General features: G+C 35.0%; 1 protein-coding gene across 4 annotated transcripts in view; it reads left to right on the top strand.

Annotated features, from left to right (window-relative positions):
• The first annotated feature begins 5,151 nt into the window (after positions 1–5,151).
• The window catches only part of LOC149537051 (F-box/WD-40 repeat-containing protein At5g21040-like), a 44,143-nt gene continuing 32,754 nt past the window's right edge, over positions 5,152–16,540 (top strand). Inside the window, exons 1-2 of one of the 4 annotated variants that reach the window (XM_089806977.1) lie at positions 5,152–5,286; positions 5,524–5,653. The gene's annotated coding sequence lies outside the window, so the exon portion shown is untranslated. Of the gene's footprint in view, positions 5,287–5,523; positions 5,668–16,540 lie in introns of all 4 variants that reach the window. The other 3 variants (XM_089806978.1, XM_089806980.1, XM_089806979.1) reach the window with 3 other exon arrangements.

Raw genomic sequence — 16,540 nt, forward strand, 5'->3', positions numbered from 1 at the left:
AAATATTGGTACAGATGAGAGAACACATTAGGTAGATTCAATGACTATTATTTTGACTATTCCTAATATTTCACTTAGTCTAGATCATACTCAAGGTGATGTAAATGTCAGTCAAGAAGAGTAGTTGAGTCAACCAACCAATAAAGGTGTTAACACCCAAAGGAAATAACATAAGGATGATGCTAAAAGGGGAAATAATAATGTTAATATAGATGGTGAGAATGATGAAAAGATGACTAGTCTTCTATTGGTGATAGACCAATTGCCTCAAGACATCTGAATGAGGAAGAAAAAGGAGTTGGACAACAAAGTTCCACTAGTAAACTCAAAATTGAAGATGACAAGGAAAAGAAGAATTAATATGTACAATAGCTTGCTGGTACCAAGGTGACAAAGATAGATGTAGAGCCTCAAAAGTCCAAGGAGACTAAATAAGAGACTTAATTTGAATAGGGAAGTCCACACACAAGGAATACAACAAATAATGATGATTTGCAACAACCTAGATTCCAAGGGAAAGAAATTGAAGAAAAAGATGAAGCAGTCTTCATTGGCTATGAAGGGTAAGCTAGTTACTCTCGATGAAGAGATCATGATCCCTAATTGGAACACATCTAATCTAAGTGTTGAACAAATGAGAACACTTAGTGATTTGTTAGACTGGAAGGCCACACAAGAGGAGCTGAGGAGAGAGCATCAACAAAGATAGGTACTCTATGATATTAAAGATATATTTCTTGAGATTGTTGATGTAGACAACTTAGATGAAAAGGCCCCATTATAGAACAATTGGTTAAGATTGTTGAGAAACTCAATGACCCTAACATAGACACATGAGAAAAATTGATGCAAAGGCTAGAGAGAAAGTTTGAGAACAGAGTGATGGATGAGATTGCTCTCAAACACGTTGAACTCTTCACTCTTGTTACTAATTTGGAAAAGTTAATGCATAATATAAACACATTGTTTACTAAATTATGTGATGTCTCCACATTCACCAAAGAAATCAAGGAGAATATGGACAAGACTAATGTTGATCTACAAAAGAGTGGTAAGGAATTGAACATGGGCCCAAATTCCATTTCAGTAAATTTTTCTAAGATTAGATTTTTGCAAGGCAAGCAATCAAAATTATTGCATGAGGAATGTATCATAAGATCAGAGGTCACATCTATTCAAGCATTAGTATTACCTCATTTGGAGATGATGCAAAGACATCTAGAGATTGCCAAGGACTTCATTCAAAGTCAAAATTTGTTTATAACTGACAATATGGAGGACTTAGTAGCAAAATTGGAGATAGAGAGATGAGTTTTTGAGACACTCAAAAACAATTGGCACAACACAATGGCTATTATTCTAAGATTACACCAACTATTTTTGGATGCATTTGTATAGTCCCTAGTCCAAAGTTAAATGTCACTATTCAACATAAGTGACAAAGACAAGGGGGAAATATTTATGATCAAGTACAAAGCTAAAAAACAAGGGAGAATGGATAGTTACATATGTTGTATTGGTATAATAAGGAGACAATTTATTGATCTAACGTTGAACAAAAATATTTTGGAAAAGACTTTGAAAATATAAGTTACAACGCACTACATGAAGACCGAGCTATAGGTATGGAGCACACCCTAAGGGGACATACATTTTTGAAGATTTTGTTATGTCTGATTTTGTATAATGATAAGTGTTTTTGTGACTAATGCCAAAGGGGGAGATTGTTGACCCTAAAGGAAATCTTGGTATTTTCTTCAATGCAAAATACTTAGTCATTTACAAGACATAGTTGGTCGGTTAACATTGTGACCAAGCCACAACAAAAGTAGAGCTACAAAGAGAAAAATTGCACAAGTTCAATATGCGTTGAGCACATAATAGTCTTCAAGCATATAGTAGTTTCCAAGCTATCCATAAGGTAACACATGATATAAGTTGAGTGCCACATGAGCCAAGTAATTCAGAGAGGAAATAATTTAAATCAATTATGTTACATGCTGAGGATTAGCAGAAAGAATCAAGCACGACCGAGCATCAAAGATTATATATGCCAAGTTATGCAATTTGTGTAGATGAGTTTAGAATGACACAAAATCTTATGCAGTATATTTTTTTGAGCATGTAACATGTTTCTAAGATTGAGGTAAAGATCAAGGAGATGATTACACATGTAATCAAGTATCACTAATCCCTATGTAGTATAAAGAACCAATCAGAAAGTAACAAAGCTTAAGCAACAAAAATGATGAATGACAATCATTGATTATAATCTAGAAGCTTCTTAATATTTCTATATAAGTAGGGGTTCCAGGTTGAATATGTAGTTGTGAGTTGGAGGAATTCATGTATGCAAAGCTAAAGGAGAATCAATGAGTATCAAGTGTTGAAGGATTAAAGGTGACTGAGCAGTGTAGTGAGAAGATATTGCAAAATTGTCACATTGAGGTGATCAAACATTGGAGAGAGAAGATTTGTTATCAACAAATTAATGCAGATTGAAGGATCATGGTACTGCTACATTCTAATCAGTGTCTCAAGTGATTCTCTTAATAGAGTGGTCCTAACAAACTTATTGTAAATCTTCTAACAGAGTATTCATTGAGTTGTGAAGTTTTAATCATTTTGAAAAGATATACTTAACATTCTTATATGCTTTTAGCAGAGCAAACCCCTCACAGGGTAGATTGTTAGGCTTGATCAAATTGTAGCCTTAACATGCACTTTATTACTGCACTACTAAAGACTTTGTGGGTGCCATCCCCACCACAGTTTTACCTTCACATTTCTGCGATACCAAATCTTGTTTCAAGTGTTGTTTACTTGCTTATGTGTTTTGATAACATTAGTAGATGTTAGATTTGTTATTACATGATATTGCATGGTTAATTACATACAAGGTTAAGGTTAATGAGGTGTATGGCAAATTATGTTTAGTATGGTTAATGTTTCAAGTGGTAAAAGTTTTTAGGAGATCTTGATTCACCCCCCCCCTCTCAGCATCTCACTTTCCAATTAGAATTCTAACAGCTTGGAGCCTCCAATATCCCTACAAGTGATCCTAGGTATTTTGGAGGTATAAGGTGTTTTGAGTTCTTTGAGCAAGAATAGAGTTTGAAAAAATGCTTGACTTGGTAGGATCACCTAGTCGTTAAGGAGATTGAAAGAGTTGAAAAATCCTAGAACGAGTCTCATGGACACCTAGAGTCCTATTTAGAATTAATTTGGGGTGTTGAGAACTGAAGTGAAATGATCCCACCAAGGCATTTCCTATCACTTTCGATGACTAGACGACCCATGCCTTAAGGCACAAAAAGGTAATGAAGAAAAATAATTGACTAAGGTAAACTATTGGTGTAAATACGTATTTACTATTTACATTTTACTTAAGTTTACTTTAGGTTAATGTATTATTTTATTATATTGCATTATTTTTTATTTTTTTTGTGAGACACTTAGGAGTTTGCATACTTTTACGAGTTGTCATGTTGACAACACAAAAGTAAGCATCTCTAATTCAACACATGGTGTCTACAACACTGTAGTTTGCATCATTAACTAAGTTGTCATGTAGACAACACAATTATTCGCACTCCTAATTTAACACATAGTGTCTACAACATAATTTTGCGTGCTACACCATTGTAGGCTTATCCTCTCATCATCACACTTACTCCTATGCTTAATGGAGGATAACCCATATCTAGTGGACATGTACCTAGTTGTATGACTTATCATGTTGCTGATTCCTATGCATTCTAGAAACATTCTAGAGGCCTTTATATACAGGCACTCCTAGTGTACTTTCATATTGAATCGAATACATATCGATATTCTGATCATACTCTTTTAGGTCTACTGTTGTGCTTGTGCTTGAGTTTTTTGATCTTGGGTGAATTTTTCCCTGAGGCAAATTCTTACATAAACAAAGGGTTTTGAATTTGTTTACAAGGAAACAACCAAAACCCTAACAACTTAGGAACATAGAGCCCTAGGTCAAGAACATTTATTGGAGCACAAGGCAAAAACTTGAACTTCTAAAACCCTACCAATAGGTCACGTTCTCAACTTTTTTCACCTCAAGACTTGACTACACCTTTACGCCATCAAGGATCTCCCTCAAAGCTAGGTGACAACTTTGCTTACTCCACCAACAACTACTAGATGACCCACTAACAGTGACACTTCATGATAGCCCTCTTCTTCCAAAGGCTTCCCACGATTGACACTTGTGTTCTCCCCTCAACGAGAAGAAAATGAAGAAGATGATAATGCTGATTGTTGAACATTGTTGGACCCAAATCCAACTTAGAAAATAGGCTAGGGACATAAGGATGAACCAATGCCTCTAACTTCTCCTGCCACTATTCTTATGACCCGAGGGTGTTCCTTTCTGAAGTTGAGCCTTTTAATTATCAACTCTTGTTTTTAGACTACGCCCATATGACTGTGTTTTAAGATTTGATAACTATTTTTCGACACTACCCATACGACTCGCTTTGGAGCTTGCCCACATTTTTTTCATGGATATTTTTTGATTATTCTCCTCCCCTTTTTCTCCCTTGTAACTTTTGAAATATATAGGGGAGAGGACCCAGTAGTTGAATGGGTTCCAATTGTTCTGATAGTAATTGTTCACTTAATGTCCAATTTTTTTGAAAAAATTGTACCAATACTTGTGACTTTAAAGTTGTTAGTACAATGATGATTACCCAAAATTGAATGAAAATGTACCCTTTGTTTTAAAAAGTAACCAATGATGTGATGCCCCATCAGCTGTTCAACTATGGGTACCCTTTATGCGCTATTATTGGTCTCACTTTTTTTTTGGGCTGTTTTGGACAACTTGGCAAAAAGTATGCTGATGTGGCATCATAACAGGTGACGTGGACTTGAAACCTTAGTTATAAGTAGGTGACTCGCCAAGTAAGCTACTGTAAAAAATTAAGAGCAATTTGAAAATTTTACGTAAGATTTTGATAAGCGTGAAGTTAGGGTGTTCAACTAGTGGGTCCTCTCCCCTAGTAATTTAATTGGTCAGCTTTTCAATTGAAAAATGGAAAACATTTTCCCTATGTATCAACAGAGTGTCAACGCCTCTGCCGTTGATTACCCTATAAATGCAGTCATCATGCCTTGCACATACGCTTCGAAGATTGCAGGCGAATATGTAAACCTCATTTTATTAAGGCCCATTGGGGTTGCTGCGCACACGAGTTATTCTTACATTTTCTCCCAATTTTCCACTATATTGGCGAAAGTACGATTCGACATCGCGAAGTCAAGGTAAGTTTTTAAAGATTCTCAAATTTCAAATTGCGTAAATTTATAGTTTTCAGTTTTTTTTAATGCAAACAACAGTTTTGGTCTGTGGATTCCTTTTTGGTTCTATGGATAAGTTTTACCCTTCCAAATTTTAGTTACATAATTTCTGCCATCTACTTCAAAATCCTGTTTTTCTATAGTTGTTCCCTGAAACCCTTAGTCGATTAGGGTTGTAAACGAGCCTTGCTGTTTGATTAGGCGTAAAGCCCTATGGGGGTATTTTGTTTTCTGGCAGAATTCGGGCGAGCACAGTAAAGAAATTAAGACCATCTTTACACCGAAACCAAGTTTAACTCGGGAACCACCATTGTCGAGTTGTTTGGAAAAGGTTCAAATCACACTGCGAGTTTAGCTTTACATTCTTATTGTTTATTGATTATTTTCATTTGGGTATTAAAAAGGTCCAGTAGATGAAGTATCATTATTGATTTCGAGATTTATGCAGTGCATAATTTTTAGTTTTAAGCTTCTGGAAAACTGTCTTAAGTGTTTAAAGAAGTTTTAACACCAAGCACAGTCCAAGTAAATCCAGGTTCAATGTCAGAAATGTATGAAATACCTTAGAGACTCGGATTTTGCAGGTCCAGAAGAGTCAGTCAAAGAAAGCTCTAGCATATTATAGAGGACAAAATGAATTCAAAATTACGAAAAACGGCTAAACAATCTGTGCTCTGCACTAAACACCACGCTTTTCTTCTTCGCTTGGTTTTCATTTATTTTCTGCTTGTTTGTTTTTCTCATGATCTTGCTTGGCTGAGGACTTGGCATACCTAAGTCTTGCCTATTCTTCCAACTTTGGTTAGTTTCCTTTTCTAACTTTCTTTTCTTCATAATCTGAACTTAATATTTTGGAGTCATTGATTTTCTGCTCAGTTTTCACGTTGTATTATATTTAATGTAGCATAGCCTGTCTTCATAGCCGTTAATACATTTTTACCTGCTGAAATATACCTTATTCATAATCTTGTCACTGCATTCACATTACTGTCTCTTATTTCACGTCTTCAGATAACCAGAACATCTGCACTCTGCTTCTATCTCGAAATGACGTCTCAAGAGCTTTATCCTATATAACCTGGCAATTGTTGTCTTTTTTTTAAAAACATTTACAGCAGTTTTTCCAGAACTTTGATCTACATTGGAAGAATTATTATTTTTAGAACTTATTCTATCATCCTGTTCATGTGTGCATCTTGTGTAATATAAATGATGAATACTACACTGCTAAAATTCTACTTGGGTTCACTTGGCTTAGGACTTGGTTCCTGTACCTTAAGCCATGTTTTGTTATGAATAGTATTCTATATTTTGAGGGGAACACATCAATGAAATCATTTGCTGTTATGCCAAAATCTCTAACTTTCAACACTTGAAGGACAAATGCCAGATTTAATCTGACCCAAAGGAGGCGGTTAAGCCATAACATGAGTCCCCTTGGTGGTGCTGACCACCAAGTCAACAATTTCCCCTCAACATGGACTGAACCTTCGGCACCCATTGAAAGGAGACTTGAACCTGTGACCCAAGGCTAATTTGTGAAATTGTTTTCTCTTGTGCCAAAAGCTTGAACTGTCATCGTACAATACAAACTCCAGATTTAACTAGACCCATGGGAGGTGATTAAACCATGTCACGAGTCTCCAAGGAGGTGCTGATCAATTCAACAAATGCCTCTACACAAAATGACGTAGGTGAAGTATAATCTAAGTTACCAGATTCTTTCCAGCAACCCTCAAAGCTTGGTTCAATTCTGTACAAAGTCTGGTCCTTGTCAAATTCTCCCCAAATTCGCCTATAGAGCCACAAATTCGCTGCATATGCTGTCTGAGGAACTCGGCCAGAATTTAGAGTGAATTTTGATTTTTTTTTGCTCAGCAGCCAAATCTGGGCTGAATTTGGTCTCAAAATAATTTGTTTAACTATTTAATGTGTTTGTTTGCCTAATTTGATCCAAAAAGTGACCACCAAAAAGGTCAAAAAAGATGGAGTATATGTCATTTATGCAATTTGAATGAAAATGAATAGTTGCTTATAGAGGAAATCCAAATTGACAATAGGTGAAATCCAAGTTGACGATTATAGAGGAATTTCTTTCAAAAGCAATGATATCTTTGAATCCAGGGCTAAAAATATGAATCTCAACTTTTGATCTAGCCTGGTTGGAAATCCTCTAACCAATGCAAAATAAATATTCAGTTAACTGCATTGATCTTTTGATGATTCCTTTTGTTTTCATACTGTCCCCTTGATATTGAAATATGTCCCATGCATATGACCAAGCAAGTCACAAGTGTATCATGTTGTGCATATGGCTAAAGTATTTTTCTTTGTTGCGTAATGAGCCCAAATTAATGTATGAACAATAGATTACTCCATAAATTATTAGTTAATACAAAGACAATTTATAAATACATATCTTGGATTATTTATTTGTTCGGTTACTATTGATTAATCAATTGTTTATAAATTAAATGATTGTAATCTAAATCAATAAGTTATGTAATCATCCTAACATACAAATTGATGTAGGAGCATCTAGTAGTGTAAGGGCAATTCTGTATCAGCCAAAAAATATGCTTAGAGATAGTTTCTGTTTAATGTGTTTTTATTTTTGGATACCCATTTGGGTCAAATAAAAGTTTCAACTCTCACAGTTCCACTATTAGTTTTCTGGGTTAGAGTTTTTAAGCACCTTAAGCACCTTGGGATATGTGTAAATGCAGAAAATGAGTTATTTTATAATTGAGCCAAAATTATGATGAGTTAGAGGGTGTAAGTTGGAGGGATGATTATACTTGTAATTTGAAGTGCTCCAGTAAAAGAATCAGGTCAAAAGGTTTTACGGTTAGAAAGTTATTGCAGTTTTAATTTTCTTGGAGACCTCTGAAAAGTGCTTCAAAGTCAGATTCGAGGCACTAAACAGCCTCGTATGAGGCCGAAAAATGGGGGACGAGCGAAGCTGGTCCATAGGGCTATAGAGAGCTTCGAGAGCTTTCCGGAAATGTAAATGGTTCGTCAATCGGAGTCACGGTTCAAAAGTTATGCCTCTTGGAAGTTGGACTACTGTTTCTGGATCCTTCTAATTTTTCACCAACTTCTAACGTGATTTTTGGAACCTTTTGTTTTGGCGGTGGATGCTAACTGGCATATTCTAGAATGTATTCTTAACCCTAAATCATTTGGGGCTTATTTAAGAACACTTTGGGCATTGTAAAAGCAGTTCTCGGTGGAGTTAGAGAGAAGGTACTGTGTGGAGGATTTCTTTCTCCAGACTCATACTATTGTAAGCCCATAGGGTATTTTTCATTGATAATAATAATTCCCCTTTTCCTGTGTGTTCATTCTGGTCTTTATCACAAATACTAATTACTACGTTATATAATATCTAAATCTAACAATAACAAAATTTTTATAATTATAAACTAATGACAAATTATCTTTAAAACACTGCTAATAAGCGAACCCCATATGTGGAACGACCCTTCTAGGGTCACGTCACCTCAACCCACGAATATAAGAGGGGAGAGGACGAGTACAATCAAGGGGGGAAATATAATTTAATGCACACAGATTGAGGTGAATCAGACGCGAAGTCAAAGGTAAAGGACATCGTTTACAGGTGAAGGGTAAATTAAAGGAGCATGGGATTGAAGGAGTGAATTCTCCCAAGCACAAAGTTAAAGTACTGCTGGCAGAAGACAAGGACGCCATCTCATACCCTCCACATCGAAGACATTAAAATGAAGTGCCTTGTAGCAGAAGAAAATGGAGTTATTTCGGTGAAGAGTCCCCAACTAGTGGTCACGTAGGTACAAAGACCACTCACAAGGTATATGACATCGGACCCTACAAAGGTGAAGTAAGTTCTCTTAATAATATTAAAAAACGTCTACACATATATAAATTACAATAGAATAATAAATTTATTAAACCAATATAATAAGAATGTATAATGATAATAAATATTCAATAGAAATATATAGAATTTATGATCCAAGTATAGACCTTTTGTGGAGGACATTGGTTCTAAATGTCATATAAGGTCCGGGTATAATTCTTGGTGGAGGACATTCATTTGAATGTCATAAAATGATCCAAGTGTACTTGGTGGAGAATGATCCAAGTTTAACTTGGTGGAGGGCATTCATAGGAATGTCATGGAATGATCCAAGTATAACCTGGTCAAGAATGATCCAAGTATAACTTGGTAGAGGGCATTCATAGGGATGTCATGGAATGATCCAAGTGTAACTTGGTGGAGAACATTTGTTATGAATGTTAGTTATTTAGATAACTTATTAAAGAGATGTCATATTCAATTGAAAATTATTATGAACAAACCAATTTTTGTAGTTGTTATGTGTGTCCCAAACTAACCTTGATAGTGGGGACATTACATGTTGGCTTACTATTAGCAGAGTGTTGTATGCACACATATTTTAGAAACATATGTTTTTGTATGGAAGAACCCAAAACAAATTCAAACCCAACCAAAAAAAATAGGACAGATTTCAAACCCGAATCTTGAACCTGCATCCATACCAGTATCTGAACTGGCAACTTATAGACTATAAACAAATAAATGCAAAAAAGCAGCAAAATCTCTTTTGAATAGTAGAACAACTAGATATTTTAAGAATTAATTATTACGTTCCTGTTCATATGGGCGTCCTGTGCATGTAAATGTTTGGTACTAAAGTGCTTAGGTTTTTTACATGGGTTTGCTCAGGTCAGCACTTAGTTTGCATTTCCTAACTCATATATCCTTGTGAACAGTTTTATATTTAGAGGGAAAAACAACTCTACACAAAATGACCTAGGGGAATTAAATAATTGCAACTAAGGTCCAAGTAGTAATCAGTTAAGCATTTCAAATGAGCTTGGACTGACAAGTGAAATTCATGATAATAATATTCTCAAATAAATGCATAAATGCATAAATGATATACAGTAATTGCATGGACACATAGTTTTGATATATTTGGGAGATATTTTTCCCCGAGTGTCAAGAAATCCTTTCACCAAGGCATTAGAATTTTGCACTCTGTTGCTTGTCTTTCAGTTTAACTGTGCATCGTCCGGGTTCACTTCTGGCAACACTGATGTTTTTGAGACTCACATATCTGATCTGGCAGAATGAATTCTCGTAGAATTTACTTGCTCTGAATTTTTATGTTTGATTGTGTTAAAGTATGGGCAGTTTTTACAAGCATCGTTTGAAATGCAAGCATCAAGTCCTTCTCTGTTAGGTCTTGGGCCGGCTAAGATTTACGAGACCGAGTAAAAGATCACAGATAAATAAACAAGTGTGCAGCAGACCTTGGATAATGCCATAAGCAGAGAAATGCAATTTGGTTTCTTCTCTTTGTTCCTAGGTCTAGATTTTCTTACACTCAAGCATGCTAGATGATTTTCAAATGAGTGAGGGTCTTTAAATGCAATAATCAACAAAATGTGCACTAGGTTAGCTCACAATGGCTAGTGAAGTGGTTTAGGTGAGCTGCAAATTTGAAATTTTGAATTGTAAATGTGTAAGGGTCAAATCCACAATTGCAGAGCCATGTCAACTCCATACTCACAATTGAATCCAGCCAGGACCAAATTATCCAAACCCGGGGATCAATGATAACATGGATAGCAGAAGGTGAGGTCATGAGCTCTGATTTACATGATTATGCCACTTGTAAGCTAAAATTGTTGCATTTTGGACACTGTCATCAAAGCAGGTCCAAAACTTAAGGGAATAAGGCACGTGTATGTGATTTCCCCCATCATAATATGCGCCTGGGTATAATTTGTCCCTCAGTTTCTACTGATAATTCTCGGCAAACTATACTTAAATGTAGTACAGTTAGTGTTCGTTTCTTTTATACATGGTCTGCTCACTAAAATATACTAACTCTTATTTATATACTGTTTTATACTATTTACAAATGATTTGGCTGTCAGTTTATGTTGCATCACGGTGTTCATATCCCACATCTCTAGGTGACCATCTTTTTCTCCTATACTTCCTATCATGTTTCAATTTCAAAGCGATTGTACCTATTGGTGCACAAAGTTGTGGGTTTGCAACTATGACAACTCCTTGAAGTTATAAGATTTTTGTAAGTGCTAGCAGTGTAAAACTTATGATTGTACAAGAGCAACATTTGCTCAATTGATAGGGATGGCTAATTCTTTCCACTTTAATCATTGCTATAAGCCAAGATAACATTCTATAAGGTGTTTTTTAAAAGGAAATGAAAGAGAAGTTACATTAGATTGAGCTTTGAAATAAAGACACATAGCATAAAAAAACTATGTTCCCCCGAGTTTTTGGGATGGGGACGGCAGGGGAGAGCGGGATGGATTTATGGGACGGCAAATTTTTTTGCCAATTTTGGGGATGGTGGGGGATGGCAAATGGGGATGGCTATATAACAATAGGGAAAATTAAAATATATAGAGAAATTTAAAATATTTAAATGAAAACATGGATAAAGCATGTACTTATACATGATAGAACCTTAAAATATAAGAATCAGCAGAATTCATATGCCAAATTTGTGTTACTTTGAGAGTCAAAGTCTAATTTGTACTAGAAGTCAAATTCAAAGTCCCCTAGGTGTCCCCAAGTCTGGGTTTGTGCCTCCCAAACTCACTACATTTGTGCAGCATCATCCTCGCTCTTTCAATGATAACCATAAATTTATCTTTTGTAGCATATATTTAATTAAACCATATGGTATTACATATTCTAAGACAATCTACAATCCATAGTACTGTATGCAACATTTTGGATTACACTTAGTGATCCATCATGAGGATGAGAGCTGAAGCTTTTTAAATGTTTTGGATCACACTTAGTAATCTGAAACATCGGTGCAAGAAAGGACACATAATTGTATCCAGAAGTAACATAATGCGATACATATAATATATACAAAATAAGTATAAATTATTCATATATATTTAATATTTCACATCTAGATTATGTATTACTATATTGTTTAATTGTGTGTGTGTATATATATCTGTACCTGTATTTGTATCCTAGTGGGAAAGAAATTGTTGTACTGCTGGAACAGAATTTGTATGCCGCAATTGCACATGTACTTGAATTGTCAACTTAAAAAGATCCTTACCAATTAAGGAGCCCAAAATATTTCTTGATAACTCCTAGTGATATTCACCTTAAGCACAAAAAATGCATATCCCATTTGGGATAAGGCTGGAAGAAAATACAAAACTTATGTAGTGCTAAGAGAGCTGTTAACACTGTTGTTGTAAAAAGATATGTATTTTGTTGTTTTTAATGTGATTTTATGACGAGGGTGTGGACATGTAGCAGATGGGTGCCTTTATTTTACAAGGGCAGCAAAGTCTATGTTTCGAAACTAAAGAATAACACAAGTATAGTCCAATAGAAGACACTTAATGAAAATGGCTATAAAGACTATGCTTCACGATCCCACACAAAACTGGCTTCTATGCATGTATACTGGAGATAGCATTGCAACAAGTGTAGTTGAACATGCCTTAGCAAGCCATTAAAAAAATAAACTTTACACATTGTTCTAGTAAAATGCCTTACAAGAGCTATACAAGGAGTTTTATAGTCTTTCAATTGAGAAACTAGTCAATAGCAATATTTAAACCAACAAATGTGATAGAGAGAATCAATAAGACCATTGAAAGATAATAAAATGCTCATGTAGAGATATAGGTATATTAGGGTTGAAAAAAAATTGTTACGTGATGATTGCAAAGTCATATTGGGAGAAATCCAAAATATTATACTCAACATGCTTTTGGTTTGTTATAGGATTGATAAGAAGGAGATATTTTTGAACATGCCTTAGTAAACCATAAACAAAAACATAAACTTCACATATTGCTTTGGTAAATTTTCTTACAAAAGTTATACAAGGAGTTTTATAGTCTTCCAATTGAGAAACTAGTCAATAGCAACATTTAAACCAACATATGTGATAGAGAGAATCAATAGGACCATTAAAAGATTATATAATGTTCATGTATAGATATAGATAGGTATTAGTGTTTAATAACAAATTTGTTATGCGATGATTGCAAAGTTGTATTGGGAGAAAACCAAAATATTATACTCAACATGCTCTTGGTTTGTTATAGGATTGATAAGTAGGAGATATTTTCTACATGTCAAAATTTGATACTGCTGTTAGGATTTAATTGTGTAGTTTTAGAGTCAAACTCTTTGATGATTTTGCGAACAGGTTGTAAGCAAAGCGGGCTTAACCTTGGAGGGAATTTTGTGGTTAAGTGTGCTTGAGATGAGTAGTATTGGGACGGGTGACCAATCTTCTAGGTGAATGCTAGTAACCTTGTAAGGAAAAGGACTACAAAGTGATTTTCTTCAATATTTTGTTGTCAAAGAAGAGGGTGACTCTTTGAAAGAAGATCCAAGGGCTTATACCTCAAACTGCCTTGATGATTTGTAACACTCAAGGTATTGGCAAAATTTTGAAAAAATGACTATTGATTCTAGGGTCTTTTCAAAAAACTCTGAAAGTCATTCTTTTTGTCCCCTTATCCCTTCTATTGATAAGGACCCACCTTTGGAGGCAGAGTAATTCTCATCAGTACATCCATCCATCAAGTTTCAAGATTCTTGGATTTCGGTTTCTTCTCCGCAATGTTCAAAATTCTTGTTAGGATTAAACCACGGACAAAAATAACAATTACATGCAAATATAAACAATATCAAAAAATAATAGAGCACACAAAAAACAACACAAGACACCGAGATTTAACGTGGTTCACCCAATCCCTGGGCTACGTCTACCAAACAACAAGTCCGATATTATTACAATCTAGTGATTACAACCTGATTACAATCCGTAATCTCTTACAACTCAATACCGCTGCAAGAACCAATTTTCGTATCACAACAACAAAACAATCCCTAACCTTAAGCCCTTTTATACAAGTATTTTTACCGCGTTAGGGTTATAATTAATAATTACATGTTGGCCCCGAAGAATTTATGAAGTATGTACAATACTTTCTTGATCAATCACCACAAACTAACAATCCTTAGATTTGCTTGTAATGACACCTCAACTCCTTGTGTATTTGGTAGATTCTCTTTCTCTTCCTCCTTATAATGTTCCTACTTTGTCGGCAAGTGATTAATGTCATATCAGATCAAGGACCTCTAGTATTGATTTGTTAGAATATATAGTCCACCAATATAATTAAGAGGGTGGGGAGGTGAATCAATTATACAACTGTTATCACAATTATTAATCTTAATCAAACTTAACCATGTGAGCAATAGAATCAAAAAATACAACAAGATACTCATGCACAATAACACCTGATATGTTAACTAGGGAAACCCTTGATCAAAGGGAAAACTCCGATGGGGATGTGTTAGTACCCAGTATGGACATGGTTTTAAAACTTGTAATTTATGTTTTCGAACCACTTTGAACCTTAGGTCAAAGTACTTCGAAGTGGTTCAGCGGTAAAATGATCTATCTTGCAGGTTCAACACAAGCAAAGTTTAGAAATCCAATGGTTCAGAGATCAAAGTTTCAAAGTTCAAGTCTTGGGTTACAAATTCAAGGTTCTGCAATGGGGACAAACTGGTGGTTTTCTCTCCAAATTATCAGGAAAGTTTTAACTGCACATTGCCTATTTGATAACATCTCTCATGAACACAATATCAACTCCTGTGGATCATAAGGGAGGTGATTTGCATAGGGGCTCATCATTCCTCATAACCTTTTCAAGAGGTAGAAGTCATGCATTTGCAAATATTGTTGGAAGAAGCTGCTGTAATTTCTATGACCACAAATTTGCAGGAAGCCAGAATATTAGTCTCAGTGCAGGGAGCATAAATCCCAATCTAACCGTTGGATCAATCTCATTTTTAGAGATGTTTGAAGAAACCTAGTTCAATAAATCCTCTCCAAAGAGTTTTGTTAGATTATATATGGATCAAAAGTTACAGGTTTTTGAGTGCAACACTATCGGATCAGCAATAGCAGTGACAAAATGCAGAGCACAGTAAAACAGTCATGTTGCGGGGGTTGTATCTCACCATCCAACTACTGGATTGGGCTGAATTTCAGATATGTATGGCCAAACCTAGTTCTCTGAATCCTCTCTAAAGTGTTTTTTCAAATTAATTATGGATCAAAAGTTACAGGTGTTTGAGTGCACTACTATCGGATCAGCAATGATAGTAACAAATGCAAATGACAGGAAAATAAGTCTTGTTCCGGGGGCTATATCTCCTAATCCAACCGTTGGATCAAGGTAAATTTTGGATATGTTTAAAAAAACCTAATTCTCTAAAATCTCTTCGAGCAGTTTTTCTTGATTATGTACGTATCAAAAGTTATAAGTTTTTGAGTGCAACACTATTGGATTAACACTCTATCACCAGCAAATGCCACCTGTCCATGCATACATCATAGAGGTGCTCACAAAGTTCCTAATTAAATGTAGTCGAAGGGAAATCTTGAAATATTTTAAAGGCCTTGAAATCTGTTTAACATATCAGGATATTATAAAAAGGAAAGGCCATTGAAAATAATCAAAACTTGCGGTAAAGTTTATCTTATAAAGAAAAACTTTTTAAAAAGTTAAAGGAGAGGTCATGTTATAAAAGATTGGAGTTGATCTAATACCCCAGGAAGAAACTTTTTAAAAAGTTAAAGGAGAGGTCATGTTATAAAAGATTGGAGTTGATTTAATACCCCAGGAAGATGAAAAGATGGGGTTTCTTTCAAAGAATCAGATACTCAAACTGAAAAGAAACCAACAACAGGAAAGATAAAGATGCCAACAACAAAGATAGCAAGGGTTCCATTCTTTAGCAACTTCCGGACTGTAGACTATGTGCTCTAGGAAGGAAGGAGATTTTCGAAGATCATTTCATTTTCTTGAGAGATGGTGAGAGGCAGAGTATGAGCAAATTTTTCTGTTTTTGAACTGTGTGTTTGAGATAGAGAAAAGATTTTGGTGATTGATGTAATATTGTGGAAAATGTTTCTATTTTCTTTGAATAATGGTTTGATTGTAATGTGTAAAAGAGTCTTTGTGGTCTTTTACAGTCAGGGAAGGGAGGTTGGAGGTTAAGCAAATTAAATTTTGATTATAATGTATTTTTCTTTCCACTGATTATGATCTTTGTGTCATTTTCAGTTTTCTCTGAAATTACATTCCAATATCATTGTTTCCT

Source organism: Cupressus sempervirens, chromosome 10, assembly GCF_028749045.1.
Source record: "Cupressus sempervirens isolate cs-2001-9-10 chromosome 10, ASM2874904v1, whole genome shotgun sequence".
Lineage (NCBI taxonomy): Eukaryota > Viridiplantae > Streptophyta > Pinopsida > Cupressales > Cupressaceae > Cupressus > Cupressus sempervirens.